Source organism: Capra hircus, chromosome 16 (genome assembly GCF_001704415.2).
Source record: "Capra hircus breed San Clemente chromosome 16, ASM170441v1, whole genome shotgun sequence".
NCBI lineage: Eukaryota > Metazoa > Chordata > Mammalia > Artiodactyla > Bovidae > Capra > Capra hircus.
This window is the reverse complement of record NC_030823.1, coordinates 76,390,449-76,418,320: the sequence shown is the minus strand read 5'-3', so window position 1 is coordinate 76,418,320 and position 27,872 is coordinate 76,390,449. Positions and strand designations below refer to the sequence as shown.

At 41.0% G+C, this 27,872-nt stretch overlaps 1 long non-coding RNA gene across 1 annotated transcript in view; it reads left to right on the top strand.

Moving 5' to 3' along the window:
- Window positions 4,171-27,872, top strand: part of LOC102174324 — a 46,339-nt gene continuing 22,637 nt past the window's right edge. The window contains exon 1 of the long non-coding RNA XR_310619.3: window positions 4,171-4,374. This is a non-coding gene — a long non-coding RNA (uncharacterized LOC102174324). The remainder of the gene's footprint in view (window positions 4,375-27,872) is intronic.

Sequence of the window (27,872 nt, the reverse complement as noted above, 5' to 3'; positions counted from 1 at the left end):
TGCCCGACTTTCCTGTCCTTGCCACTGGTGATTCTGTTCACAGAGACGGGAAGCAATGGAAGTTAGATCAGGAGAGATGGTGAATGTATTGGCTATGAGGTATGATCTGCTGGAGGTTCAGGGGAAAGATGTGATAGATCGACAGTCCCCAACTCAGGAGAGAAGTCCGTCCAAACCGCAGTTAGAAGGATGGAAATCACATGTGCGAGAGTCATCGCCTAAGCCATGGGGGGCGGGCGGCGGGGAGGGGGAGAATTCCTGACAAGAGAACAGAGCTTCTGAAAAAGTACAGACACACTACAAACAAGAAGCAGAAGCAGGAGGGAGTGAGCGGCTGCACGGGTGTCCGGAGAGGGAGAGAAAGTGCACAGCGTCCTGGACGATGAGGAAAGGGGCTGCGTGGACCAACAGGTGTCGGCGCGCAGGACGTGAGGACACCATGCATTTACAGTCACACCCTGTACAGACCTTCCAGTTCTCTTTAGCAGCTCTTAGAATCTCAGCTCAGCCCAGAGGAGGTCGCCAGTTGGAATAATTCCAAAAAATGGCGGTGGACAGATGGGGCATCAGAAGGGAGACAGGGCAAGAGAGTTGAGGACACTGACCGGGCTGTGGAAAGTCACAAGGGTGGGCTCTCACAGGGAAGGAGCATGAGAGGAAAGGGAATGAAACGTGGAAGTGGATAACAGATGAGAAAAACGGAGGGGCCAAGGGACTGGAGGCGGCCGAACGGGGGGAGCAGCGATCGGGTTGGCAGGGCTGAAGGTGGTGGTTACAGAGCGGGCGGGCTCATTTCACAGTTTCAGACGCAAGTTGTCCTAACCTCTACGGGATGGGCAGGGGTGACTGGAGGGGGAGCGGAGGTGGGTGTCATCAGAACTGAGGAGGTCAGTGGACCAAGTGGCGGACGGTTCCGTATATCGCCCTGTGAACACTCAGCGAAACCAAGGTGGTGGCAGGGCGAGGGATGAAGACGAAATCCGAGAACCTGAGGCCGGGTCCCAGAGAATGAGAAGGACGGGAGACGTTGATAGATAGTGGTCAAGAGGAGTTAAGTAAATGTGTCCCAACACTGGGAGCCTCAGCTCAGTGGGCGTCAGCGTTCCCATGAGCAATCTCCACCGATCCTGGGAAGACTCTGTGATCTCAGAAGCTTCTTCCTCCTCATTCTCCAGTGTCAGCCTCACTCGTTAGGCTCTATTTTAAAATGTTGTTTTTAACACCTCAGTGTTATCTTGCTGGATGTGTTTCGGATCGGGTAACTGCTTGGGAATTGATCACTGTAAGACAAAAAACAACATCAACACACGTTTATCTCATCTCTACTATGAAAAGCATTATGAGGGATCAGAAAAGAGGGAGATACTGCCCAGCCTTGAAATAAACTAAGTGGAGAAACTTCCTTAGTGAAAATAGGATCACGTAGGTTCTATATGAGAAGGCAGGCTTAGAACTGAATTCTGGATGGCAGAAGGTGGTGGCAACGTGGAGAAACGATACCACTCAAGGAAAGTTCAAAAACAAGACACAAATGATCCTCTAATTCCACCTGTGTGTGTGCTAAGTCGCTCCAGTTGTGTCTGACTCCTTGCGACCCCATGGACTGCAGCCCTCCAGGCTCCTCTGCCCCTGAGATTCTCCAGGCAAGAATACTGGAGTGGGTTGCCATGCCTTCCTCCAGGGGAATCTTCCTGACCCAGGGGCTGAACTCATGTCTCTTATGTCTCCTGCATTGGCAGGCGGATTCTTTACCTCCAGTGCCCACCTGGGAAGCCCCTAATTCCACCTACTCACCTATGATTAACCTAGCCTGCAGTCCTTTGCTCTGGGCGATGGCATATATCCATATATTCGAGAGTACAGGTGAACATGCTAAGTGATGACCTCCAGCCTCCAAACAGATCCCCCAAGGCCGGGCAGTCTGAATGGAAGTCTCCTTTACTTCGTATGATTGGGCTGCAGCGGGGGACACATTCAGGAAACTCCACAAGGGCCCTCAGTGTTTCCTTGGCTGAAGTGGAACTTGCAACCCTACTTGGAAAAGGATCCAGGGTTTGCCTTATCCTACAATTTGATGGGTTTCAAACTCTAGACTAGTTGTAGGACATGAAGGCCCAGACTGATATCCTGGGTAAATTTGTTCCTTCGATAAACGTGGGAGCTTCTTTTGTTGCAGGACATTTGAGGCCTTTCGAGGGGGCCCAAAGGCGAACATGCCTCCTCAGCTGTTCCACTAAAGCCAGCGTACAGTCACTTAACAGTAATGTGTAGGTCTGAACTGAACACGCTTGGATGACTACAGTGCATATTCTCCATACACATGAAATACTCAAATGTGCTACACCAGAAAGGGAATTAATAAAATGTATTCAACACCCTGATGAGAATTCGTGTGGTGTATAAACTGGAGGAGAGCCAGCTTGAATAGTGCCACCAATCCCCCACTTTATAACCCAGCATCATCCTCATCTCCGCTTGTCTGATACTGAGACAACAGGAGAGCTACCTCGCTGGCCTTCCCTGGGGGCTCAGTGGTAAAGATGGCGCCTGCAATGCAGAACACCTAGGTTTGATCCCTGGGTGGGGAAGATGCCCTGGAAGAGGAGGGCATGGCCACCCACTCCAGTATTCTTGCATGGAGAATTCCATGAGCAGAGGAGCCTGGTGGGCTAGGGGTCGCAAAGAGTCAGACACGACTGAGCGACTGAACACATCACACCTCACTGGTCATTGTAAGGATGGAACAAGGTGATGTGAGGTGCTTGGCACGTTACCCGGCACGCACAACAGGAAGGTGCCTGCAAGGGAGGACCACTGTTAATATTTAAGAGGGCAACATCTCTCGTTGACAAAGCTGACATGGGGTCACTCCAACAGGGATTCTCATCAAGCACTCCGTGGTTATAAAGCATCTGAGTCTGTTCTTGCCTCTGAGAAATGAAAGTAATAAAGCTGACCCTGTGAGCTGCTGTAGCAGCCAAACAAGAGTGACCGGCTCTTCGTAGGTTTGCAAGGAAAAGCCCCCGGGTACTGCTCGCTCTGTCGTCCCCTTTCATGCTGTACACAGGTCTGTGGATCCTGAATCCAGGAAAATGAGTAGCGGGGTGCAGTCCGTGAGAGCTCACCTTCTCACCCTGGGACGGTAGGGTGTGATGTCACGTTCTATAAGGGAACCCCCCCTTAAATCTTTACAAAGGCACTGGAGAGTTTTAGGGATCCGCTGAATTAAATAATGCTGGGATAACTGAAGAGTACCTTCTGCCTGCCCATTAGATGCTCATTTTGCATTATCCAAAAAAGTAAATGAAGGAATGGTTTTGGAAAAAGGATCATGTTCCTTCCCTGCTTAGCTGAAGCTTCTTTGATATTGTTAGCTTTTAATAATCCCCCACCCCCACAACTTCTCCAGACTGTAACAGCCACTCAAAAACGTTTACTCCATTCCTGAGTGTCACTAATGGACAATTTAGGCTGTTGAGAACTGCAATTAAGCTTCTTTCAACATCAAAATCAACTCTGAGAATTCATCATTGAAGAAAAATTGGTTTTGTGCTTCCAAATACAACTGAGTTCAGCAGAGAAATGAGATGAACATTTACCTTCTGTCATGTCCAAAGTTAACCAGGGAAAACACACACGCACACACAGACACAGACACACACACACACACACACACAGACACACACACAGACACACACACACACACACACACAGACACACACACACAGACACACAGACACACAGACACACACACAGACACACACACACACACACACACAGACACACACACACAGACACACACACACACACACACGTTTTCCTGACAGGCAAACAAGCAAATCACAGACAGAACTGCAGGACAGGGGGATATAAAGGGCAAAAACATCGTGAAAATGCTGGGCTTCCAGACCCCTCCCAGCAGCCTCTGAAGGATGACTTCAGTGGCTTCCTTAACGAGTTCTGTCACTGTGAAACCCTACAGTCATTCCTGCACACATAAAGGACAAATAAGCTGGAGAGGACGACTCAGATGCTTTCATTTTTAACTATTCACCAATGGAGGAGAAGGCAGAATGCCTAAGCTAGCTCCCGGTGGCCAATAGGGTAGCTGTGTGTCCCCCACATGACTCGCTGCCCCTGCCTTTCACATGGGCTGTAATCTAGTTCAATTCAGAACTGCAGATAGTACAGGCTTCAGAGCCGCCAGAGATGCCTGTGCACAAGTGCCTGAGTTCCGAGGGACTTTGGAAACACTTGGCTATCCCCCTCCTGCCTGGACCCCAGGACTCTGCACCTGCAGGACAGACAGTCTGGCCACCGCCTCTGCCGTGCCTCCAGGGACGTGGAACCAGCACAGATAACCGTTTGGAAATGGTGAGTATCCATTTCTCTCTATCCAGTGTGTTGACGAAAATAGTTTTGTCATAAGCATCCGATATGTGAAGATTTTTTTTTTTCTGAGCTACTCTTTGATGTGTGTCTAGAAGGCTATTCAGCTGGCAGGGAAAGGTTTCAGAAACAATTGTTGCATGCTGGATTCTGTGAAAGGGAAAGAATGAAAAATAAAAGTCAGGCATTCCAAGAGTAGCTGCAGGAGACTGCCCCTCGAAACATCGCTCCAGCACGCTGCTTTGTTCATAAGAAAAAAAAAAATGAAGGCACACACGTATGTACTCACTTCTCTTCTTTTCGCTCTTAAAGCCTAATCAGATTTGATCTGTCCCCAAGAAAAATAAAAGACAAACTTTGCTGACTCCGCAGATGAGGGTACCATCCACTCTCCAGACATCTGACAGTTATTATAATTAGCTATGAAAGACGGCTTAGACACTTGGGGGCAAATAGCTCTTAAATTCTGAACAATGGCTTCAAGCCAGGGCTTTCTTTCTATTTATTTTTTAACCACCACTTTTCATGTTCTCGTCGTGATAGAGACTGAACTGGTCTCAGGGTTTTCGTCCACAAATTGTGAAATCAAGTCCGGGCACAAGGGGAAGACTGCTGAAAGTGGCCAGTGTGAAGACAGACGAGAAAGACAGCTTTCTGTCCAGGGATCCAGGCTTCCGTGTATAAGGATTTTTTTTTTTTTTTAATTCCTAACAGGGTGGAGGATGTGGGGGTGGGGAGGAAGCATGCGGAAGCTGCTTTATAGAAGAATGCTTAAAGAATAAAGTAATTTGGGATTTCTTTTGACTAGCACGCAAGGGTACGGTTAGCATCTAAGTCATATTCGTGGTAAGATTTTTTTTTTTTTGATGGAGTTTCAAGCAGAAGCCACATACAAAGCACCTTTTTTATTTATAAACTAATTAGAAACAAATGGGGAGGAATGATCCTGCACTCCTGCTTGCTTTTTTACATCCAGTGAGGGCAATCCAACCAGGCACTATGACCGCACTTCTAGAAGCATCCAAATCCTTAAAAAGTTATACGCTAAGTCTCCCAAGAAATTAAAAGGTCAATCACATCAATGTGATTTTTCGCTGATGAAGACTCGGACCGGCAGAACCTCCAGCCCAAAGGGAGTTTGTGAGAAAGCCCCATCCTCCTGATTTTTGAAAGAGAATATTAACTCCATCAATTACGGAAGGGAATTATTCAAAGGCTCCAGACATAACTAATTATGGCTTAAAGAGATCTACCAGAGCCCAGCGAGTGTTCTAATTATAAAAGTCCAAGACGGTAGGAGTCATTTTTTTTTTTTTAAGAGGACTTGGACACACATTTTCACATCATCTTTTTTAAATACACCATTTTTTTTCTTTGTCTGCTCCTGTTATCCACACCTCCCCCACCGCCGCCCACTGTGCGCCGAGACACCTGAAGGCCAGACATAATGATCAACAGAGCCCGGCCTGTCTGGATCGCAGCCAGGTCCCCCGCTACAATCAAGGAGCCTGCGTGCAGTGCATGCCCGACCTATCCCACTGCTCTGCAGATCTGGGATGGAAGTCTTAGACAGACTGCGGAAAGATTAAAGACAACAATATCCCCTTTCTCCTACCCCAGACGGCCTCGATTTTTTAACCCCTTCCTTGCCTCTAAGACCAAGAGGTCTTCTCGGAGCCCATGCACGTCCCCCAGGGACCCTCCTAACTCCCACACCCTATTCCATAGACGCCCACGCCTCATTTGGTACAGAAATCGCATCTCCACAGACCCACGGGGATATTTTAGGATTCACAGCGGTGCTCACAAAACAAAACGCGGTTTGTTGGTGCGGGGGGGAAATGCATTTCTGAATGAACTTGAGCTGTATGCAATCTGGAGAAAGTCAAAGGTCTGTGGAAAGATTTCTTGCAAACCTTGCAGAAGGTTATACTGGTTTCTGATGATGCTGTTCTTTAAGCATCTCTCTCTCTCTCATGCACGCACACACACACACACACTCACTCCCAGAGACACACTCAGCCAGGCACGTATATCATTCTATCGCAAAGAAACCCAGGTTTGCCGGTGATGTCATCACATATAAAATTTCACCTTTGTGGGCAACATTTTCAATCACCTAATCACCAATGTCTGCTGGGTTTGTGCCCATAGGAAGTTCTCCTGTTTGTGGGGTTAACCGACACCCACAGGAAAGGACCATTTTATTTGCAACTATCTTTCTTTTGAAGATGTGCTGTGGGGTGGGATGGCCATATTCATCAAGATACATGCAGTCAGGCAGAGTTTCCTGACCCTGGGCAGCCTGATTAACATGCTGGCTGAACATTTCAGAGGTGGCTGAATTTCAATGATGTCAATAGGGTGTGGAAACGTGGAGCATTTTGAAATCATGTGGATAAAAATGCTGCGGTTCTGATATCTGTTGTGACTTGGTGATTTTTATTTGCTACTCAAATTTTTGTCACCTAATCAATCATTTTTGCTATTTACTTATGGCGAGAGGGAAGAACCCATACAAATGATTTTTTAGAAGTAACGCGCTGTTTGTGTACTTTGTGGTAGATGATAGGTGGGTTAGAATTTTGCGGGCTGGTACAGCATTTGTATTTATTTTCAAGTCTATTTTATGGGCCTTACACTATACAGTTACTCAGCAAGCAACTGTTCACAGATTTTTAATGATGTGTATATTTAAGTACATGATTTTATTTTACTGAACTCAAATAGAACAAAGTTTCATAATTTTACCAAAGCACATTGCCATATCTGAAACGCAAACAGAACAACTGTATACATAACGTCTCTTAATTACCAAGTTTTGGTCTGCAGTTTAAATTAATCTTCATTAATATAGAATGACCGGGTATATTACCCGTTCTTATATACTGAGTATTTGACATGTTATTTTCTTAATTTTGGAATTTTCTCTTAATGCTTATTTCTTGCACACTAAAAAAGGGTTAACTTTGAAAGATTTGCGAATTGCATGTACATGAACGGCAGTAATTATTTAGCACAGATTAATGAGATTCATTTTGTTGCTGGGACATGTGATTCTTTCGAAACAAGTGAAAAGGTGTCTCGTTCTTTTTTGCTTTCATGTTACTATTATTGATAAAAGTATACAGCCTAAAGAACTAACACATTTTGTAGTTAGAACGAGCAAGCTCCACAAGTTAGGTGACATTCTGCGGGGTAAAGCTCCAGTGTGAACTAATAAATAACTTTTCTGAGAAATTCTTGGACCTGACTCCATAATTTTTACATAAACGGATCTCCCAACATTCTTGCCTGAGGATGAATTATAGAATTGTTTTTATCAAAGATTAAAAAACAAGCAAATAGTTGGATTTAAATTTCACCTACTTTCTAAAAGCAAAACATAGCATGGCCTGCTGGGAATACACGTTACTAAAAAGTCATCTTGCAAAGAAAAGAAGATAATGGACTTGATTGAAACAGTTGAACTACGTAACGCCAATTCAAGAACAAATGGTTTTTCAGAGCATAACAGAGAAAGAACAATTTACTATAGGACAGCTGATTCCTCTCACACAATAGTAATGATTTATTTGAAATGGCAGAACAAACATAGTAAATATACAAAAACAATCAATGACATCTGATGTCAGGGATTTATCAGGATTCTTGTGTTTCTTGGAATAGAATATACCTAATTCAATTATTTCTCAAAAGACTAGTTGAAACCTGTAATCTTGTGTAACGTGTGTTGATGTTATAATCCTGTATTTTTGGACCTGCATGTAGCGCGTATAGTTGATGTAAAGGGCATATTTTGCCATAGTCTTATGGCAAAAAATAATTATTAAAATGGTATTGTTATAAACAGAGTCTTAAAGATGTTCTTGAGTCAGTTTATTAACATTTTAAGACAATGAAATTTGGGTGGTGATGCCAGCTAACTAAGTCTGTGCTCAGATACTGGTTAAATGAAGGTATTGATGGTATAATTCTTGCAAATGCCTCATATCAAAAATATTTTTATTATATTGAAACACAGGACTCTTACTTGGCAAACAGCAAAAACCATATTTTTTAAACCTTTTCTGTTTCTTACCATTAGGAAGATGATTTCTGAAAGTGGACTCACATTCATAATTTCTTTTCATGAAAAGAGAAATTTGGGTTTTGTTTTGTTGTTTTCAAGCTAAGCTTTCAGGCATAGGGCTTGGAAGCGTTCTGAGTGGATGCCCAGCCGGGCACCGCGCAGGAACTGCACAGGAGCCCACCACCAGCCTCAAGGAGGAAAGAAGGGGAACTGGTTTGGTTGGTTGCTCCAAGCCTCAGGTTTTAGCCTTCCAAGCCTCCATGCAGGCTGCACTCTAAATCCGTTTGAGGGAAAACTATCAAAGTCATTTTCACCATTTTCACGAGGTCCACGGCCCTGTGGATACCCCACGAGGGAGATGTGTCTGAAGAGTGATTGAGCACCCTGCTACTGCCTGAGACCCTGGGAAGCTCAGGGAGGCGCTGGGGTCAGAGCGGCTCATGAATCACAGATAGGAAATGAGCTGTGTATCGCATATTTGGAGGCTTAAGGAGGAACGCTGGGGACATTTTACAGTAAACAGATTTGGGGTTGATTTTTGGCACACCTTTTGAAGCATCAGTCCTGCAGTTCAGCTGAAATAACTTTTTATATGTATGGCTAAGACCAGATGGCCCTGCGCTCCTTTCTTATTTAGATGAGATTTTCCTTTCAATAACATCTTTCTTCCTGACCTGTTTAAAAATTCCAGCGAATGAAATCAGCACAGGATTTTCAATTCTAATTGACCATGTGCAGAGGAAGGGCCAGTGGAGAAATAGTGGAGGCATTGTGAGCCTCCTTGCCTCAGTTTTGTCTTTGTGTTTGCATCTTACCAGCCAATCTAAACGAATCAAAGATATTTCATTTTTACTAATATTAATATAGCTGCAGAGTTAACCCTCAGTGCAAATTATTTAAGATGACCGTTTCTGCCATTTCATTATAATTCATTTTTTTTAAGTTCTCAGGCACTTCCATAGTCTCTCAACTAGCAGGAAAGCTATTTATCGGTTAAAAATGCACCAAGATTTAGCATACTGGCTGAATTCAGATGGAAGAGGATGATGCTAAATTTATTTTCCTTGTCACTTGAATAAAGCATCATTATTGGAACATACATATATATATGAGTGAGTGAGTGAAGTCGCTCAGTCGTGTCTGACTCTTTGTGACCCCATGAACTGTAGCACATCAGGCTCCTCCATCCATGGGATTTTCCAGGCAAGAATACTGGAGTGGGTTGCCATTTCCTTCTCATATATATATATATATATATATATGTATTATTAAATTTATCATGAAAATATCCACTATCTAAAATTCTTGGTTCATAATATGTATAGTTATTATATAAAGAAAAGCTGTATTTTTCTGGACATTTCGTTTAGACTTGGAATTAGTAAAAGATCCATCAAGAATTGGATATAATCTGCAGAGTCGTATAGCTTAGCAGATCATATTTGCTGTAAAAGTGGGCATGCAATTCTCAGTTTTTTCTTTCCAATAAGTTCTTGAATCAGTTTTCTTCAGCATTTATTACCACTAAGATGTTCTCTTTTGAAAAGTTTAATTTTAGGATAGTAAAAGTGTTAGACAAAAACAAGCTTTCTTTCTGAAACTGATTATTTGGTGTAACAAAGATATAAAGGAGCACATACCAAAGGGATATGTTTTCTAAAATGTATGCTGGAGATAAGAAACACTCCAGATTAGCCATCAGTGGCATTGAAATGCTACTGGCCATCCACCAGCACTGCGTCTGTCTGGAACTCTTTGCACAGTCTGCTTCAGGTAACTTTGATCTCAAGCCAGTCTACTAGTTTGTCAAAAATGGGAGGCCTCATCAAAAGCTACATTAGTGGAACTGTGTAAAAAAAAAATGCACCTTATGACTGATAAGGTCAATTAGAATTTCTTTGCATCCAAATTACACAAAAATTAAAATGGAATCACCCATGGGATTCACAGCTATGAAGGCATATTCTAAGCATGCAAAGTCAATTTGTTTTGAACCTTATAATTTAAATTTCTGAGATGAATGTCATATGTATATATATATATGCCATATATACATATATATATATCTGAATCAACTTGTGATACCAAAATATTAGAACTCTCACTATGCCATTAAATATATGCTTTGATTACTATATCTTGCTCATATCTGGTAAGGTTTTTCCACTGATTTATGAATTATAAAAATTCATTAGAAAAATATATATAGGATAGTGATTTAGCCCGTTCTTTTTCCACTACTCTGAAATATAGTCAGAAATAGAAGAAGTTAAAATATAAGCAGAAAATTGAAGTATAATTCAGAGTCAAGGTATTAAATGATACATAATGTTTACCTTTTAGGTTTAATTTTTAAATTATAGATTTGAATGAGCAATAAATTTAGACCTGTATGTGAGGGAGGTGGTGGAAAATGGGATCTTGGGGAAAATGATTAAAATTATATTGGTGGTGTAATTTCAGGTGGTTGAATCTAAGACACCCACAACAGGTGTGAATAAGAAATAGAACTCTGTACATTAGATAACTGATGAGAATCTAGTGTACAGCATAGAGAGCTCTGCTCAGGGCTCTGTGGTGTCCTAAATGGGAAGGAAATCCGTAAAAGAGGGGGTACATGCATACTTGTAGCTGATTCACTTTGCTGTACAGCAGAAACCAATACAATAGCTGAAAACAGCTCCAGTAAACCTTTTTAAAAAGAAAAGAAGAAGAAATGGGACTCTGAGCTCCTCCCACCTTCCCTTCTTCCATGCTAATCTGAAAAGCAGAGGTGCTCTTGCTTCTGCAGGACCGTAAGTAATGGCAAATACTAAGGGAACGCGGGTGTTTGTATTCCTGCGGGGTCATGGTGGAGCTTTGTCCCTCTGCCTCTCACCCTGTGTGTCCTGGCGCTTTAGGGGACAGCTTGGAAGAACGTGTGACCCACGCTGAAGCTGCAAGCTGTGCAAAATGTCTCCCCCTTCCTGTTCCACACCACAGTGAGGGTCTGCTGGGGATGGAGGTGCTCGAGAAACAAGGGTTTCTTGGCTCTCCTGGGAACCCCCTTTGAATCTGTTTTTACTCTCCTTCTCAAGGCTCTTTCCCCAGACTTCACACACCCCAACCTTTGAGGTTTCCCACCTGCTGTGCTGGGTTCTCAGCCATTTCTGCTTGGGTAGCACTGGCTTCAGCCTGAACTATCCAGCTAAGGGTCACACTCAGAGCTGTAACTTTTAAACTATATATATATATATATATATATATATATATATATATATTCTTGCCTGAAAAATCCCGTGGACAGGGGAGTCTGGCAGGCTACAGTCCTTGGGGCCACAAAGAGTCAGACAAGAAAAAGCATACACGCGCGTGCACACACACACACACGTACTTATATATACGGCATTGAAATATAGCTGATCGACAATGTTGTAGTGGTTGCAGGTGTACAGTACAGTGATTCATTACATATATTTAGAATCTTTTTCAGATTCTTTTCCTTTATAGATTATTGCAAAATACTGAGTATAGTTCATCACGCTATATATAAGAGGCTTAAAGTATATTTTTCAACTGTAGGGAGAATGGGGCTAGCAGGATGTACTGGACATCAGAAGAATACCTGTCCCTGCAGAGGCAGGTGTCTCTGGCATCCTGAAATTCTGCATGGCTGTGGGCCAATAAGACTGAATTTGATTGGCCAGCCGCTGCTTCCAGCACGTGGTCTGTGCCCACGTGGGAGTGGAAGGCTACTCTCGAGGGATGCGTGTGAGCTGGATTCTGTTCATCCTGGCAATGCACACGTGACTGGGTGTCTTTCCTGCAGAGAAGTTACTATTACAATCGTAAGGACCTAACTTCTCCCTCAGGAAACACTGGACTAGAGAAACAGAACCCAAGTATGAGAAAGATTATGTCCGTCAGAATGGGAGCGTGTGAGCTGACCAGATAATCCAAAAATGAGGAGAATGTGTCAGAAAGGGGGACTAGAGACATGTTCATCCTATGGCCAGATTATCCAAAAGCCTGTGTGGAGATGTAGCCTCTGAGGGCTAGGGCATCAGAGTGAAACAAAAAGTGCCATTTAAGGTTTTAAGTATCTAAGCTTATTGCTTCAGAAACATTCGTTAAAGAGACTGACTTCACTGATTTGCCTTGTTACCATTAGCCTCCTATCAAGACATTATTAACCTGTACTGGGGGAAAACGCAACCCTGGCCACTGCTCTGGTTGCTGTGGTCACTTCACAAAGTACATACGTCTTGCCCTGAAAAGACGTGAAGATTTAAGCTGCTAGCTCTGTGGTGACCTAAATGGGAAGGAGATCCGAAACAGAGGACTAGGGCCTCCCAGGTGGCACAGTGGTAAAGAACCCACCTGCCTGTGTAGGAGATACAGGGTTCAATCCCTGGGTCAGGGAAGATCCCCTGGAGGAGGGCATCACAACCCACTCCAGTGTTCAAGCCTGGAGAATCCCATGGACAGAGGAGCCTGGCAGGCTACAGTCCATGGGGTCGCAAAAAGTTGGACAGGACTGAAGTGAGTGATCACGCACACACACATACATTATCACCGATTCACTTTGCTATACAGCAGAAACTAACAACGCTGTAAAGCAACTACACTCCAATAAAAATTAATTTAAAGAAAAGGAAAGTTAAAAAAAAAAACAGATTTAAACTGAAAACGGTGACGATGAAGAAATCTACTCTTTGGTTAGTCTGAGGACAGAAGAGGGTTAATTTCTGAAATCTCTGTGGAGGGGAAAAACAAAACAAAACTGGAAGATAAAAAGCAAACACTGAGCCGCGCGTGATTTGGTTGTACTTATGGATTATACTACATCCTGAAAGGAAGAAAATCAGAGCTGCAAGATGGCGCCGCGGGGGTCGTCTGGAGCTTGCACAGTCTGAAGCCTGTGGAGTCAGTGCTTATTAAGAGCTGGCCTTGACCTCTGCTCCCCATATGTCTGCCTGGTCCAGGTGCAACGCATTGGAAGGACTTGCCTGTTACTGCAAACTGTGTGCAAACTTCAGACTGTGAATGAGCAGATAAGCTGAGCAGGCAGACCATCCAGGGGCTAGGGTGCCCACATTAAAATAAAAAGTCAAGACCTGGAAACTTACATCTGATTCCTTTAATAATTAAGACAGTGACTATAGGTATAGCCAAGGCTATTCAGGTGCAGCTTACATTTAAACCAACTTGGTCCCTTTGCTGTTATGAGGAGGTTTTGCAAGAATATTTAAAATAGTGATTCCTGCCTAACAAATCCAAAGTAGAAAAACATGTATAATGATTGCTTTAAATTTTTCACATGTCTACTCTTAGTGATACAAGGGGCTGTTATGCTCCAGATTTTGTTTGTGTTTTTCCAAAGGATTGGTTTGACTTTTTAAAATTGCGTTAACTAAGAAAAGGAAACACAAAATTCCATGGAACTTTAGCCTGAAGTATAGTAAAACTTTTCTTACCACCACATTCCATGAAGTGTATTTCTGTATTTACATAGTGTTTATAAATACAAGACAAAACCAAATTATACATTTTCATTCATTGATATCTTGAATAAAATTGTCATGTTTATGCCTCTAAAAGGTTAACTTGTATCGAAACATATAAAATGTTCCCAAACAAACTATACTAACATAAAAGGGGGAAAGAAAGCTCCTCAGGTATCAGAATATATTTAAAATATTTAGGATTTTATCTTTCTGCTGAGTGTTTTGTTTAGCAGATAGTTTTATAAATTACATAAATTTACTTATTTTAAATATAAATTTTGAACTCAGAAGAAAACGAAATCAAATGAAATTTTAAAATTTTCACTAAACGAATCACATATAAACATGTCTTCTTTAATTAGAATTTTAAAAATAGGAGAAAATTTCATTTTCAATTTACAAATATTTCAGACTATACTGAAGAGTAAAAGCAATATAATAAACAGCATCATCTTTCCGCAACCAAGATTTATAACTTGTAACATTTTTCTCTATGTACTCCAAGCAATTAAAAAACAAATACACAGTGGAGGACTCCAAATCCCTTTCCATTTCCTGATACCCCTCTGGTTATAGAAGTAATCAGTATCTTTCCTTTGCGAGGTCATTTTCATATCTCCATTTTTATACTTTAATCACCTACTAATGTAGCAAAAGAAAAAGCAAAAAGTGAACAAGCTATCAGTTATGAAGTTTCTAAATTCGCTTTTACTCAATTCACCTTAAAATTACTGAAAAATTTTCAAACACACATATTCATTGGAAACAGTATTTACTTATTTATTTTTAGCCTAAAAACCACAATGCAATGGTGATTAAATTTGTTAAGTTGAAAGATTTCATTACCTTGCCTCAACAAAACTTCCTTGATTGCAGAAACTGAGAAAATATGCCTACTACCTAATCCTTGTTACTCAGATTCTTTAGAATTGAGTGAGTTAACCTTTAACCATTTTCACATAAGGTATTGGTGACTGGTTATAACTTTACGCTTCAGTATGATCCCCATTACTCTCATTTCACTGTTTTCATAAAAAGAACGTGCTGTAGGCAGCTTCATGCGTGAATATTAATTTTCACATTTTAATTCGCATACCATCTCGTTAGGGTGCTTCTTTTAAGTTATTCTAAGGAGTCACTAAAGTTACCTCTGTTTTGATTTGCTAAGACAATAGCGACAATGTGATAGTTAAATGAACATTGATTGTAGAAGATGCTTGTCACTCTTCTTCTCGAGCCAGATCTCCTTTAATAAAGAAGCAAACATATTTCTGAAAAGGTGTATGGAAACCAAGATCTTTATTTGAACACAGTATTACTGTGGATTTGCATGAACTGCTGGGCAGTGCCTCTCCACGGCGACCCCTTAACATTTAGACATCTCTCTGAGGGCCTCTGAGCAGAAACCCACATCAGAACTTGTAAGGTCCTGTGTTCTCTTAAACATAATCTTCAGAGAGAAAACTTCAGGGTAACACAAAGAGCTGTTGCTGTGGTTGTTTAGTCACTAAGTCATGTCTGACTCTTTGTGACCCTTTGGACTGTAGCCCACCAGGCTCCTCTCTGCATGGGATTTCTCAGGCAAGAGTACTGGAGGGGGTGGCCATTTCCTCCCCCAGGGGATCTTCCAGACCCAAGGGTTGAGCCCGCATCTCCTGGATTGGCAGACAGATTCTTTACCACTGAGCCACCAGGGAAGGCCTCTATCAAGAGATGTCATGGCCTGTAAACCACCAGGCTCCTCTGTCCGCAGGGATTCTCCAGGCAAGAACACTGGAGTCGGTTGCCATGCCCACCTCAGATCAAGAGATACCTACAGTCAATTTAAAAATTAATCCAAGATCTTAATTCCCAAAGGGAAACGATGCAACCAACATACCTGGGTTATATACTTGAGATTGCTAAACTATTTTCAACTTGTATTTATGAACTATACACTATTTCAAGATTGGACAACTGGCAACCACTAGTAATATTTACTCCAGATAATATTTAGGCTTAATACAGTTTGAAGGTAAAGACACGCAGTTATGCAAGACTCCACCTTTTTTTTTTTTCAGATTCAAACCAGAGTATACTGTAGCCCTCAATAAAGATCATTCCAAGTCTTCTATGCTAGGCACTTAAAAAAAAATGGCATAGTGATTTTGACTGCATCATTTCTTAAAAGAATATATTGCTGCACAAGGTATTGAAAATATATTTCTTTTATAAATTTTGTATGTTGCTCTTGTTGAGTTGCCAGTCATGTCTGATTCTTTGTGACCCCGTGGTCTTTTTTCAAAAACATCACATTTTTAGTATAAAATGAATTCGAGAGTATGGAATGCTATCTTTATAAAGTCTCATCAGAAAGAGCTTCAAACATATTGACTATTTATTTGACTTTTCCTTTCTTTTCTTCTTCTCAACCACCTATCACGTTCTTTAGCCTTCAAGCTACCTACATTCCTTCCCCCTAGATAGCTTCATAGTAGGTGATATTTATTGAGGTCTTTTTTATTCTTATTTCTCCAAAATTCTGGTCAATTCATTAATTATCTTTCAGTATTCTTATGTCTCTTTCTCATTATAGTCACACAGCAAATGAAGGTACTGTGTAAGAAGTAAAAACGATGTTTACTAAATATCTGATTGACTCTTTTTGGTCCTCAATTTCCCTATCTGTAGTTTGGTGGAATTAGAGCTAGTAGGTTTTCAAGGTCCTGAGACATATGTCTACGTGATTAACTAAAGTTGAGGCTCTGAAATCGATGAATTCTGAGCTCTCAAAATTATCTCACTGTGTTACATGTGTGACAAAAATGGTCCATCTTTTAAAGAATCTAGACACACTTATACCTGTTAAAGACTATTCCTTTTAAGTGTTAATTTTCACTTTTTAAAATTACTTTCTGTGTAAACTCTCTTTCCTTTACATACCTTCTGAGGGATAGTCTTCATCTGAATCGGCTGATTTCTGATGTGAAGAATCGTATGTAAAATTGTGTAGTTTAAAGAGATGGTGGATGCCTCTGATGATGCATTTTACTGATGAGACCAGTAAGGACAGGGAACAGCATAATCGCTTCTTTGTGAAGATCCTTTTCGAATGGGATATTTTGTGCTAACTCCACAAAACCCTTGAACCATTGGGTTGCACAACAAAATAGGGGATTCTCTATGGGATGGATCTTAACTGTTATTACTGCAATCATCTGATATGATTTTGGGGGTTTTCCAAATGCTGATTTGGAAAACTAAGAGTTACATAATAGACACCCTCAAGGTATTACCAAAAGTTATTGTATTTCAAATTAGCTGTTGCCACTGTTTTTATGATAGGAAAGTTGATCACTGAGAGAATCTGTTGAGGAATCTTGCCAACACTTTTACCCTGACTTTTAGAAAATTTTCTCAGGTTTATTTATTTATGAACAACTTAGGTAAGTTATAAAGCCTCTTGCTAATTCAGGCGATACTTTATGTTGACGTGAGTTTACAGCTGTGGTGTACATACACTGAACTTCCATGGGGAAAAATATAAAGGAAGTGAACTCATAGCTTCAAATATCAGATACACAGATATTAATAAAAATTTAAAAACTGAGAGTTCATCATGACTTACGGGAGTCCACAGAGGAAACTACCATGTCAAGTGAGTTAAATAAGAAATATACGATGAATCACAAGAAATCACTTGAAACGTACAGAGTTATGGCAGCACTGAGGGTTCTTTTCTGCTAAGGTCTGTGTGTGTGTGTGTGCGCTCAGTTATTTCAGTTGCATCTGACTCTTTGCAACCCTACAGACTGTAGCCTGCCAGGGAAGACCACTGAAGTTTATACAAGGGACTTAATTTATTCTTTTAAGAAATTGTTATCAACAACTAATCCAATCGTCTCATAAAGCAGGCAATGAAGAATGAATTTCGTAAACCTATGTGTCCATCAAAATTATCTCTGCCTCTAAAATGGTGTATAAACACAGAATAGATCCAAATTAAATCACTTTTGTAGATATCCACAGCATACAAAAATTAAGAATCAAATAGCCATAGTATGAAATTGAGGAAATGTCGATTGTTTCATTCATCTTTCTTAAAAAAAAAAAAAAAAACATTGTATTCAAAGAACCATAAAAGTCCAAGTTTTAGAAGTGAAGAAATAAAAGAGAAAAATGAACAATGTAGCAGCAGGTCATATTAAATGTAGAACATAGCTTCTTAGCTGAAAGTGTAAAATAGGGTGTTTAATGAAAATCGTGTAGAATTTCAGAAACACTTACTTAGATTGAGATACTGTCTGTCATGTGAAGTTGTGATGCAATACACCACACGTACACACACTAATACATAACACGCTATTCATGGTCATATTTGGACTTGGTAGAGAAAACTTTTCCATAACTACTGTCAATATTAACTTGAATTTATGCATCTGATTTACATTACAACTTTTTTCTGAAATGGGATATTAAACCAAAGGGAGAGCTGACCTAATATCAGGCCTAAATAATATGCATAATTAACATGTAACAATATTTTTATGATCAAAATGTAGATACTTTTTCTTTTAAGATATTTATTTATTAGAGTTAAATATCAGAGCTCAAGAATTTGATTATCTAGTTTGTAAATTATTATTTTCACTCAGAAAAGGGCCTTAGAGGCTTACCAGGAGACAAAGAAACTGAGGCCTGAAAAGAGAAGACAGAAATCCAAAATCATGGAATAAATCACCCAGAGTGAGAGGCTAGAATTCTTTCTATCTCTCAGGTATCTCTGTAAAAATGAGTGGATAAAGGGAAATGGGAAGCACCACAATTCTGTCTGGTTCATAACATTAGTTTTGATAGAAGTCCTGCTAAATGTAAAGCTGGGTCAACTTGTTTCGGTAAAAAAACATCAAAGTTCCTACAGAAGCCCTTCACCTCTGCCATTCAGTTTCCTCAGTTGGAAAGAGACCAGCACAGCCCTATACATCTGACAATACCAGGGCTGTGTATTAAGTGCTCACGTCCAGTAAATCATCAGGCCGTAGACCCTGCGTCTAACTCTCATCCACGTTTCTATAATGTCAGCCCCTTCATTATCCTTAGTTTGGAAATGAGGACACTTAGAAACAGGTTGACTTAAGTAATAACTCCAAGATGCCGTGATGCCTGTGGAGCCAAAGGCCAGACTGTTCACCTGTGACTCTAACTGCTTCGCTTCCTGGCTCTTCTTCCCTTATTGTCCTAAAATATGAAGCAATGGGTGTGTGGGTGCGGGTGTGTGGAAACATCAATGTATTAAAGCATTTCACACTTGCAAGATGGGATTAAGTCTAGAAAGGATACTGGGCCCATCTCACTTATCTTGGGTAATCAATTTTTAAATGTGCAAGTCCAACCTCTCTAACGAGTTCTATTACAAGAAAGATTGAGATAGAACATACCTAAGCACCATGGAGAAGCCCATTTATTTTACTGATTTATCTAAAATTCCTGTACTAAACTCTCTTGAACATCACTGTGATGGAATTTGACCTGTGTGCATAAGACAACCTTCATTTCCATGCCAATTATATTTGTTTTATGAAATCAGTTTGCTCTCAGGCATATTTCCCCATGGTTCATCAGTTTCCTGTTTTTATCTCCTTTCCCTAATCAACATATTACATTCTGATATTCCATCTTAATAGAAGTAAAGCCTCAAAAAAAGTATATTAGTAGTGGTTCCAAATTTATAAATTAATCACAGAACATTTTAGTAAATGAAGTGAACTGGAAGTCCAGCCTATAATGGCCTCCATCCCAATGAACATAGCCACTGATGATCCTCACAAAAGGACAAAATTATATTCAAGGACAGTGCTGTCAAATTGCTATGATGTAGCCGTTTCATAATCAGCCTAAAATGTCTATTGGGCATTAGCACCAGGACACCAGGAGAGGCATTGGCCATCAGCAGCTTATGTTTTCATGGTTAAAAGAAAGAAATACATGCAGACAATCTCAATTTTGAATCAGAGTGAATGGGCTCTGTCAAGGATTACAATTGTGTACTTAGAAGTCCTAAAACCTCACACCCCTAAAATTTTGTCTGGCATTTTCTAAAGTTTCCGTAAACAACTGAAATTTAGTTTCATGGGAGACTTGGTTGGACTCATAAGACTTTCTCTCTCGTGATTCAGGAAGCATTCATCAACTGGGTATTTCTAGATGTGAAACTCTGACTCAAATCAACTTCTCTCTTGGAGGAGAAATGTAACTCATTGCCCGAAAATTTTCTTGTTAGTTCTCAGCTTTCTAAAAAAAAAAAAAGAAAGAAAGAAAGAAAAGAAAAGAAAATAGTTCTTGAGTTCATTTCAGGTAGTGAAATTCCCTGCAGACGCTCATTCATTATACAGACAGCAGCGGAGCACTGCGTATTGCATGCTACCTCTGAAAGGATTCCTGCCGTATGTATTTGTCATTCACTCAAAATATCTTTGAAGGTATTCACTATTTTAAAACACGAATCTAGTGTGTCTCTGTGAAATTTGAGTCTACCAGAGTGAAACCTTTCCTGACGCTCAAGGGCACCGTAACAGCCACGGGCTGGAGGCTGCTCTGGTATTTTCCCATCAGCGGCACAGTCTGCATTTCTGAGAAATTCTACAGTGAATTTGAAATTGTCTTCTAAAGTCATGTTGGCTCTCCCGAAGAAGTTCTACTATTTAATTCCTGAAAAAATAAGTGCTCTAATAGGTCTTTCAAATATTGTCGAATAGTTATTGCAAGACTCATTATACTCCTGTCAGGAAGCTTTATATCTGAATGCTTGGCCATAATTTGGATCCCATTTGCTCTTTGACCTCATATTCAGAAGCGATTTCTGAATCATTCAGTGAAACATGCGTGTTACCACATACAAAGGAGTAAAGTTAAACTATGATCCTGAGGAGTAGAAAGCAAAAGAGATGTTGGCAAATTTCGCAGATTATGCTCAAGGAGAACAGATAGGAACTGGGTCACTGTGCTATTTTGATTCAGGTCCTGTTTACTGACTGTATTTATTCTAAATACAGGGCTACACAGGAAGGATTGTATCAAAACCCCACAACTTATTCTCCACCCTCAAGGGGTTCATAGTACAGTTGATTCAGAATAAAATGAAAAGTACTCAAGGTAATCAACTTTTATTTAAAATATAAAATGAAGTTAAAAATAGAAAATTACTTTTTATGATAAGAAATTGTATCATAAAAATCTTAAAATTGAGGAAAGCAACATTGTAAGTATGCAGGATGCAACAGAAGGAGATATTTCAAGTAATTATATTTTTTAGTCAGTTTAATTAGGAAGTAGACAAAGGAAAGAAGTGCATTTTCAAAAACTGTCCTTATTCAATGCCTTTCAAAGATAACTGAGCTTCAACGTGAAGACCAAAGGAGTAAAGTTCTCAGAATTATAAAAATAAACACTGGATTATATTCAGTGTGTGTGCTAAGTCACTTCAATCATGTCTGACTCTTTACGACCCCATAGACTACAGCCCACCAGGCTCCTCTGTCCATGGGATTCTCCATTCAAGAGTATTGGAGTGGGTTGCCATGCTCGCCTTCAGGAGAGCTTCCCAACACAGGATCAAACCAGACTCTCTCACGATTTGCGCATTGGCAGACTGGGTTTTGTTTTTTTCCTTTCTTTTATTTATTTATTTTTTTTTTTACCATTAGTGCCACCTGGGAAGCTTCAAAATGATTATATACATTCAAAATAATTTGGGGATAAAGTATATTCCTTGATTCCCAAAGTATTTGAAAATGAGAATTCAACAATTAATCAAATGTGTCAATTCATTTTCAGAAAAAAAGAGACGTATCTGTATTAAGGTTTCTTATTTCATGTCATTTGAAGGAGCTATTTTAATCAGGTAATCACTGACTGCTATAATAGTGCATCAAGAGTGTGTCAGGTCATTATTCACTTCAGTCCAGTCGCTCGGTCATGTCCGACACTTTGCAACCCCATGGACTGCAGCACACCAGGCCTCCCTGTCCATCACCAACTCCTGGAGCTTCCTCGAACTCATGTCCATTGAGTCAGTGATGCCACCCAACCATCTCATTCTCTGTTGTCCCCTTCTCCTCCTGTCTTCAATCTTTCCCAGCATCAGTGTCTTTAACAATGAGTCAGCTCTTCACATCAGGTGGCCAAAGTATTGGAGTTTCAGCTTTAGCAGCAGTCCTTCCAATGAATGTTCAGGACTGACTTCCTTTAGGATGGACTGGTTGGATCTCCTTGCAGTCCAAGGGACTCTCAAGAGTCTTCTCCACACCATAGTTCAAAAGCATCAATTCTTCGGCGCTCAGCTTTCTTCACAGTCCAACTCTCACATCCACACATGACTACAGGAAAAACCATAGCTTTGACTAGACAGACTTTTGTTGGTAAAGTATTGTCTCTGCTTTTTAATATGATGACTAGGTTGGTCATAACTTTTCTTCCAAGAAGAAAGTGTCTTTTAATTTCATGGCTGCAGTCACCATCTGCAGTGATTTTGGAGCACCAAAAAATAAAGTCTCTCACTGTTTCCACTGTTTCCTCATCTACTTGCCATGAAGTGATGGGACCAGATGCCATGATCTTCGTTTTCTGAATGTTGAGCTTTAAGCCAACTTTTTCACTCTCCTCTTTCACTTTCATCAAGAGGCTCTTTAGTTCTTCACTTTCTGCCATAAGGGTGGTGTCATCTGCATATCTGAGATTATTGACATTCCTCCCGGCAATCTTGATTCCAGCTTGTGCTTCCTCCAGCCCAGCGTTTCTCATGATATACTCTGCATATAAGTTAAATGAGCAGGGTGACAATATACAGCTTTGATGTACTCCTTGTATTTGGAACCAGTCTGTCGTTCCATGTCCAGTTCTAACTGTTGCTTTCTGACCTGCATACAGATTTCTCAGGAGGCAGGTCAGGTGGTCTTGTAATCCAATCTCTTAAAGAATTTTCCACAGTTTATTGTGATCCACACAATCAAAGGCTTTGGCATACTCAATAAAGCAGAAGTCTTTCTGGAACTCTCTTGCTTTTTTGATGATCCAGCGGATGATGGCAATTTGATTTCTGGTCCATCTGCCTTTTCTAAATCCAGCTTGAACATCTGGAAGTTCACAGTTCATGTACTTTAAAGCCTAGCTTGGAGAATTTTGAGCATTACTTTATTAGCATGTGAGATGAGTATAATTTGAGCATTGTTTGGCATTTTCTTTCTTCGGGACTGGGGTGGCCACTGCTGAGTTTTCTAAATTTGCTGGCATAATGAGTGCAGCACTTTCATAGCATCATCTTTTAGGATCTGAAATAGCTCAACTGGAATTCCATTACCTCTACTAGCTTTGTTCACAGCAATGCTTCCTAAGGCCCACTTGACTTTGCATTCCAGGATGTCTGGCTATAGGTGAATGATCACACCATCACGAAGATCTTTTTTGTGTAGATCTTTTGTGTATTTTTGCCACCTCTTCTTGGAGAAGGCAATGGCACCCCACTCCAGTACTCTTGCCTGGAAAATCCCATGGACAGAGGAGCCTGGTAGGCTGCAGTCCACGGGGTCGCTAAGGGTCGGACACGACTGAGCGACTTCATTTTCACTTTGCACTTTCATGCATTGGAGAAGGAAATTGCAACCCACTCCAGTGTTCTTGCTTGGAGAATCCCAGGGACAGGGGAGCCTGGTGGGCTGCCGTCTATGGGGTCGCACAGAGTCAGACACGACTGAAGCAACTTAGCAGCAGCAGCCACTTCTTAATATCTTCTGCTTCTGTTAGGTCCATACCATTTCTGTCTTTTATTGTGCCCATCTTTGCATGAAATGTTCCCTTGATATCTCTGATTTTCTTGAAGAGATCTCTAGTCTTCCCCATTTTATTGTTTTCCTCCATTTCTTTGCATTGATCACTGAGGAAGGCTCTCTTATCTCTCTTTGCTATTCTTTGAAACTCTGCATTCAGATGGATATATCTTTCCTTTTCTCCTTTGCCTTTCACTTTTCTTCTTTTCTCGGCTATTTGTAAGGCCTCCTCAGACAACCATTTTGCCTTTTTGCATTTCTTTTTCTTGGGGATGGTCTTGCTCCCGGCCTTCTGTACAATGTCATGAACCTCTCTCCATAGTTCTTCAGGCACTCTGTCTATCAGATCTAATCCCTTGAATCTATTTCTCACTTCCACTGTATAATCATAAGGGATTTGATATAGGTCATACCTGAATGGTCTAGTGGTCTTCTCTACTTTCTTCAATTTCAGTCTGAATTTCAGAATAAGGTGCTCATGATCTGAGCCACAGTCAGCTCCCAGTCTTGCTTTTACTGACTGTGTACAGCTTCTCCATCTTTGGATGCAAAGAGTATAATCAATCTGATTTCGGTGTTGACCCTCTGGTGATGTCCATGTGCAGAGTCTTCTCTTGTGTTGTTGGAGGAGGGTGTTTGCTATGACCAGTGTGTTCTCTTGGCAAAACTCTATTAGCCTTTCTCCTGCTTCATTCTGTACTCCAAGGCCAAATTTGCCTGTTACTCCAGGTATTTCTTGACTTCCTGCTGTTACATTCAAGTCCCCTATAATGAAAAGGAGATCTTTTGGGGATATTAGTTCTAGAAGCTCTTGTAGACCATCATAGAACTGTTCAACTTCAGCTTCTTCAGCGTTACTGCTTGGGGCATAGACTTGGATTACCATGATATTGAATAGTTTGCCTTGGAAACGAACAGAGATCATTCTGTTCTGATTTCTTTTAGGTTTGACTGGTTTGACTTCTTTTCAGTCCAAGGGACTCTCAAGAGTCTTCTCCAACACCACAGTTCAAAAGCATCAATTCTTTTTGGCACTCAGCTTTGTTTATGGTCCAACTCTCATATCCATACATGATTACTGAAAAACCATAGTTTCAACTATATAGAAATTTTGTCAGCAAAGTAATGTCCCTTCTTTTTAATATGCTGTCTAGGTTGGTCATAGTTTTTCTTCCAATGAGCCGGCATTTTTTAATTTCATGGCTGCAGTCACTATCTACAGTGATTCTGGAGCCCAGGAAACTAAGGTCTTTCAATGTTTCCATTGTTTCCCCATCTGTTTGCCATGAAGTGATGGAACTGGATGCCATGATCTTCATTTTTGAATATTGAGTTTTAGGCTGGCTTTTTCACTCTCTTCTTTCACTTTCATCAAGAGGCTCTTTAGCTCTTCTTTGCTTTGTGCCTTAAGGTTGGTATTATCTGCATATAGGAGGTTACTGATATTTCTCCCTGCAATTTTGATTCCAGCTTTTGCTTCATCCAGTCTGGCATTTAGTACGATGTACTCTTGTGCTCAGCTGGGAAAGAATCTGCCTGCAATTCGGAAGACCTGGGTTGGATCCCTGGGTTTGGAAGATTCCCTGGAGAAGGGAAAAGCTACCCACTCCGGTATTCTGGCCTGGAGATTTCCATGGACTGTATAGTTCATGGGGTCGCAAAGAGTCAGACATCCTGAGCGACCTTCACTTTCACTTTCACTCTGCATAGAGTTAAATAAGCAGGGTGACAATGTACAGCCTTGACGTGCTCCTTTCCCAATTTGGAACCATCCATTGTTCCATGTCCAGTTCTAACTGTTGCTTCTTGCCCTGCATACAGAGTTCTCAGAAGGCAGGCCAGGTGGTCTGGTATTCCCATCTTTTTAAGAATTTTCCAGTTTGTTGTGATCAACACAGTCAAACACTTTAGCATAGCCAATGAAGCAGATGTTTTCTAGAACTCTTGCTTTTTCCATGATCCAGTGGATGTTGGCAATTTGATTCCTGGTTCCTCTGCCTTTTCTAAATCCAGCTTGAACATCTGGAAGTTCTTGGTTCATATACTATTGAAGTCTAGCTTGGAGAATTTTGAGCATTACTTTGCTAGTGTGGGAGATGAGTGCAATTGTGTGGTAGTTTGAACATTCTCTGGCATTGTCTTTACTTGGGATTGGAATGATAACTGCCTTTTTCCAGTTCTGTAGCCACTGCTGAGTTTTCCAAATTTGCTGGCATATTGAGCGCAGCACTTTCACAGCATCATCTTTTAGGATGTGAAATAGCTGAACTGGAATTTCATCACCTCCACTAGCTTTGTTCACAGTGAATCTTCCTAAGGCCCACTTGACTTTGCATTCCAGGATGTCTGGCTCTAAGTGAGTGATCACACCATCGTGGTTATCTGGGTCACTATGATCCTTTTTTGTACAGTTCTTCTGTGTATTCTTGCCACCTCTTCTTAATATCTTCTGCTTCTGTTAGGTCCATACCATTTCTGTTCTTTATTGTGCCCACCTTTGCATGAAATGTTCCCTTGGTATCTCTAATTTTCTTGAAGAGATCTCTAGTCTTTCCCATTCTGTTGTTTTCCTCTATTTCTTTTCATTGATCACTGAGGAATTCTTATCTCTCCTTGCTATTCTTTGAAACTCTGCATTCAGATGGATATATCTTTCCTTTTCTCCTTTGCGTTTCACTTTTCTTCTTTTCTCGGCTATTTGTAAGGCCTCCTCAGACAACCATTTTGCCTTTTTGCTTCTTCTCGGGGATGGTTTTTGACTACTGCCTGCAATACAATGTACAAAAGGTCATTATTAGTGGACTGCAATCATATTCTCCTCAGTTCCTAGAGAATGTCCATGTCATGAAGGGAAACAAACACCACGCAGAAATATCTTGTATGTGACCAAACAAGTAGCTTCTGCTGTAGAACATTTGTTCCAATAAGTTTACAGGCATCTGGAAGTACTCAGATACGTTCCAATAACACCTGGAATCTTGGAATTCTTTCACGTCATTCTCTGCATTCCAATACCCCCCTTCATCAAACCAATGATATTATTGAGAGTTTGGATGGCATGGTCTAAGGACAGTTAGCATAAGCATTGACTATGTGTTCTGGGTCACCTCAGTCCCACCTGGTTTGACCCCAAAAGTCTGAAGATTAGAGCTGGGCTATTCTTGTGGACTGAATGCCTCATACCATATAATCCTTTCAGCTGAACTGAGAATCAAAAAAGTACTGGTTTCAAAATCATTTCCAAGCGGTAGAATTAACAATGTCGTGATGCCTGTGGGCCTAGACAGATGGAGACTGGATACTCGTATCAAGCTGTAATTTCTGGATTGACTTGGAGTCTTGTGGCAGTAGTAATTGATGCCACATTGATTGGAGAGTCATTGGTCCAATGGCCAAGTGAGTCCTTGCCACTTGTCACGTTGAAATGTGGGTCTACTTTCTTAGAACCTTTATCATACAACTGAAGCCTCATCTAATTCCATCTCATCCATCAGTACTGCCTTCATTATTTTCTGCTCCCTTCTGGGTACAGAGCAGATGGGAAGGGACTTGTTTTCAATTTAATTCATCCACAGTTAACCTTCCAGGATATTTGAGCCAGAAGACAGGATAATACTTCCTAGAAATTGCCACATCAATATGAGGAGTTTTGATTTATTCTGGGCGTGGTCCTGGGAGGTTAGGTGACAAAGAAAACTGCTAAAAAGATGTCAAGCCAGGAGAGTTTCCAAGATCACATGGATCGAACTGTTGGAGGAGAGGGTGAGATGAATGGAGAGGGTAGCATCGTAGTGTATTACATACAACCACAGGTAAAACAGATAGCCAATGGGAATTTGCAGTATGACTCAGGGACCTCAAAGTGGGGCTCTGTGACAACCTAGGGGGATGAGAAAGGGTGGGAGGTGGGAGGGAGGTTCAAGAGGGAGGGGACATATGTGTACCTACGGCTGATTGATGTATGGCAGAAACCAAACCAACATTGTAAAAGCAATTATCCTTCAATTAAAAATAAATTTAAAAATTAAAAAAAGGATTGCAAGGAGGTGGCAGAGGGACACAGCATGAAGCCTGAGGGTCTGGGGCCTCCGACCAGGAACCAGGAGGAAGCTGGTGAGGCTTCTG